The 4,972-nt window shown below is 35.9% G+C and overlaps 1 pseudogene; it reads left to right on the top strand.

Annotated features, from left to right (window-relative positions):
- Window positions 1-1,100: 1,100 nt before the first annotated feature.
- Window positions 1,101-4,972, top strand: part of LOC107876888 — a 30,732-nt pseudogene continuing 26,860 nt past the window's right edge.

Raw genomic sequence — 4,972 nt, 5'->3', positions numbered from 1 at the left:
ATTTCTTAACACAAGTATGCTTTAGATATTATTGAGGGGACAAGAATGATGAGATGTTGACCTATTGACACTCCTATGGATCCAAATGCTAAACTTTCCCTGGACAGGGGAGCCACTCAGTGATCCTGGAAGATATAGGCGGTTGGTTGGAAAGTTGAATTATCTCACAGTGACTAGACCTGACATGTTTTTTCCTGTAAGTGTTGTAAGTCAGTTTATGAACTCCCCCTCTGATAGTCATTGGGATGCAATTGTTCGTATTTTGCGATATATAAAGTCATCTTCAGGTAAAGGACTACTCTTCGAGATTGGATATACAGATGCTGATTGGGCATTACCCTCTAATAGATGTTCTACATCCAGATATTGTGTTTTAGTAGGAGGTAATTTGGTGTCCTGGAAGAGTAAGAAACAAAGTGTGGTTGCTCGATCTAGTGTTGTAGTAGAATATTGAGCAATGGTTGCAGCTACTTGCGAGCTTGTTTGGATCAAACAATTGCTAAGAGCCTTAAATTTTGGAGAAACTGGTAAGATGGAACTTGTATGTGGATAATCAAGCAACCCTTCATATTGCGTCTAATCCAGTGTTCCATGAGAGGACCAAGCACATAGAGATTGATTGTCACTTTGTCGGAAAAATACTCTCGGGAGATATTGTTACAAAATTTGTGAAGTCAAGTGATCAACTTGCAGATATCTTCACCAAGTTTCTCACCCGTCCTCGTATTAATTACATTTGTAATTGTAACAAGCTAGGTGCATATGACTTGTTTGCACCAACTTGAGGAGGAGTGTTAGAATATGAGTAGGAATAGGAATAGTATACAAACTCCTACATGAAAAAAAATTGTAATGTAGTGTCTATAAATAGGGTGTCAATGTAATTATGTACAAACACAATCCAATAATAGTATTTTCTCCATTATTTCTCTCAGGGACAACCACAAGAAAAGTGACCGAACAATGTATAATTAATACATAGTTTAATAAGTATATTATAATATCTTACGCTGCAAACTGAACGGGCCCAAGTATAACTACATATACTTAGTTATTTGCATTTACCCGAAAAATGTTTTTTTTTTCCTGAAATTGGTAAACTCTGTATTCCTCTGGCCACTGCCAAAAATTTTCACTGGGAACTAATTACAGTAATCTAGGAAGTCAACTAATTGAACTTCCTCTTCTATACATTGCTCTTAACATCAAGGATATTTGTGATATGCTATCTCTGCTTCACAAGGATATTTGAGGAGAGAATGCATCTTTAAGAGACTGATACAGGGAGTTTAGTCTATCATTCTTCTGGTAATATGAATTTAATGATCTTACGATGGCTATGACCGAGCATTGAAGCAACCACAAAACTTTGGTAGAAGTCGGGTTAGGAGGTGAAAACGTACCACTTTGTCAATTTGGAAGTAGCCATTTATCCTATGAAAATAGGCGCTTTAAGGGGTGAAAAGAGGCTGTTCAACAGAGTTATACTTGAAGAAACGGAAGTTGAGGTTTGGCATAGAAGATCGAGCATTGAGAAGTTTCATGGTAGATAAAAATGAAGTTTAAATTCTAGTTTCTTGCCTAGTGGTGAATGAAGTGGGTTGAACACCATGAGGTCTCAAGTTCAAATCTCAACGAAGGCAAAATACTAGGTGATTTCTTCCCATATGTTTTTGCCTGGTGGACAGTTATATGGTACCTATTGTGGGGAGGTGTCAGATTTGCCATGGAATTAGTCGAGGTGAGCGTAAGCTAGCCGGACATCATGGTTATAGAATAAATAAATAAATAAAATATTCTAGTTTCATTTGGTGTTCTCTTGAGATCCTTGAATAGAAGATAGTTTCAGTACTGTTTTTGAGGAATATACACAAAGTTACTAGTTTCAAAAAAAAAGAAAAAATCCTTGTATAGAATATTGGGTCTCTTTTTTTTGAGAATCATATATTTATGTAGGTTCTTTTTTGTGTGTTTTTTAATAAGATAAGTGATATTATTAACAATGGGAATGAAAGTTTTCGTATACAAGAGGTACACCAAAAAGTAGAGAATCTACCAAAGTAAAAGGTAGGTTCTCCTTTGGTATATGGCTTGTATATGGGATTTTCCTCCCCGATTGTTAATATAGTTATTTACCTTGTATAAAATGGGAAACTTACCAATATGTACAGTGCGACCAAACTTATTTATCAACATGGTAAAAATATACACAACCTATACACTGATTCTCTACCTATCTAGCATCTCCAACTATCAAATAACAGTTTTGGCTTCAATAAGGAATAGAGAGAAGTACTTTTGTATTAATATTATAGAAGAAACTTTAAGATTGGGAAATAGAAGAACTTAACAGTTTGCTTGAATTACTGTACAGGAAAAATCTAACTCATAGAACTGATATAGATATGGTCATATGGGGAGGGCAGAAGGATGATCTTCACAGATTATTATTTCTATAGAATATATGGATTTCTCTTGCTCCTCATATAAGTCCCCAAAGCACCAAGGGAAGTTTTTTTTTTTTTTTTTTCCTTTTATGGACAGCATTATGTAAAGGCATTGGAATAGTGGAGAATGTGAGAGAAGTAACAATTTACATTAGTTGGTGCTTCATGGGTAAGTACGTGGTAGAGGATGTCAATCGTTTACTGCTTCCCTTCCCTTCCATTTATCGTAATATGTGGAGAAGAAGAAGCTCATGGAAACATATTTTTTTTGTTTGATTTGCTTGATAATTATTTGATGATAAGCTCATTGAAACATCTGAATAAAGAGAAACAAGAGCCTCTGGATAAGTAGAAAACTGTATCATGCATATCAGTCAGAATTTTATTTATTAATATATTCTTTTTAGAGCACATTTGATACCCTTGTCAAGATAAGCGGATACACTCTATGACGAGTTACATCTCTACTTTGTGTATCCCTTGTGTTCTGTGGTTTAACAATCACATCAGTGAACTAGTGACTTCATAAAAATTTTCGGAGGGATTTATAGCATTTGTAATGTGCTGCCTCGTGACGATACCAACTTAGAAGTCCTTGCATCACATGTTGCAATGATGTACTTATTTTGGTGCACAATTTGATACTTATTATATGTCATTGACTATGATTAGGAAGCTCTGTTGTGTGAATCAAGCCATCTGTCTTATGGTGAGCATTTAGAAGTTTAGTTCTTAAGCTTTGGTAAAATAAAAAAAAAAGTCTAGTTCTATATTACAGAGTTGGTACTTAGAGATGAGAATTTTAATTTAAGTTCAATTTCATGATGTTGAATAATTACTTCACTTTTTTTCTTCAAATTTATCGAACTTTCGCAGTTCCTTAGAGATGAGAATTTTAATTTAATTTCAATTTCATGATGTTGAGTAATTACTTCACTTTTTGTCACGACCCGAATCAGGGCCTGGCCGTGACGAGCATTTCGAACCATGGAGGCCCGAAACACCCCTATCTGTTTGGTAATCATGCACCTAATTCATATGATCAAAGTAATGCGGAAGAAACACAATAATTCGAAAACATGATCATAAATATGAAAAAAAACAATAATGGGGAAATAAAGTTCTCCCAACATCAATCAACCTCTAAACAACTGTCTGCGAAAATCTCTAACAAATGAAGTCAAGTAACTGTATATAAACTGGGATAAGGCCCCCAGTAGACCCCAAAACTAAATATAAGATAAAAGGACTGCAGGACATAAGACCTTCCGAAACATAGAAGGCTCACCACGTGTCTCTGCAACTCTGTCTGAATGATCTACTGATTCTCTTGACCCCTAGACTAGGCCTCTGAACCTGAGAGGTTGGAGAGGGGAGGGGATCAGCACAAAAGTACTGGCACGCAGAGATATCAAAACAAAACATAATATTTTTACAAAACATAGTTGAGAGTCATTATAAAGCAATTTCATATCAAATCATTTGAAAACGCATGGGCATAATGCAATAGTTTCTCAACAACAATGAAATGCAACTGAGCTAGGTGGAATACCCTACATAATTTACACCAACTGTCTAACCTCGGTTGCCGCCGAGATTAGAGTATAAGTGAGGGAGAGACACTCAAGATCACATAATATGGTGTCTCGACCCAATGGTAGTGCCCAAGATCACTTAGCCCGGGCTCCTACCTATAGTCCCAATTTGGGAATGAAATGTAGTCAAGTACATAAGATCACTTAGCTTGGTACCAATATTTCGTGTCGGCAAACACATTTTCCAGCGATGAGCCCTTACATCTCAAACGCCTTCTTCGGGCATCCACCTTTCTTATGTAAAAATCAATGCATTCAAATTTCATCTGATTCAATCACATATCATGTTCTGTAGGGTATCGTCATACCCGACTTGCAAGTCCTCAATATCACTTCCATATATGATATGAGGTATCAAGACATTATCATTGGAATTTGAAAGCAATTTATCATTCATATTTATCAAACTTCCATGGAAAATCTCAAATCACATATGCATGGTTTCAACCATTGAAGTATATAGGCAAACAATTCCCATGACATAAAGAAGGATGACTTAGAAATCATATTGAAAGCAAGTTATTAGCATTTGATTGAAAACCCCCATTTAAAAGCATGCATGTTCATAAAAACTATACCCATGAGATTTTTGGATAACCCCACGTACCTCTATTTCCAAGGATAATAGATGTTTCTTGAAGCTTGCGGATTGGTGATTCCAAATATGTAATTATCTTTGAAAACCTACGGTCAAATCTTGAACTATTTGGGTTTTTATTTTGAAACCCGAAGGAGAATCTTTGAGCACTTTTGATGAATGAATATGTATTTTGGGGTCCTTGGAACTAAATTTCGTGTTTTAGGGCTAAGTAAGGGTGGAAAAGGACCACTTTGTCCCCAAAACAGAGTGTTTAAGTCACTAGAATTCTTTACATAGGTGCCGCTAGAATTCTTTACATAGGTGCCGCCCATCCCATTGCCTATGTTCAC

The sequence above is a fragment of the Capsicum annuum genome, chromosome 7 (genome assembly GCF_002878395.1).
Source record: "Capsicum annuum cultivar UCD-10X-F1 chromosome 7, UCD10Xv1.1, whole genome shotgun sequence".
Classification (NCBI taxonomy): Eukaryota; Viridiplantae; Streptophyta; class Magnoliopsida; order Solanales; family Solanaceae; genus Capsicum; species Capsicum annuum.
Note: the sequence above shows the minus strand (reverse complement) of the source record. Positions and strands in the feature narration are given on the sequence as shown.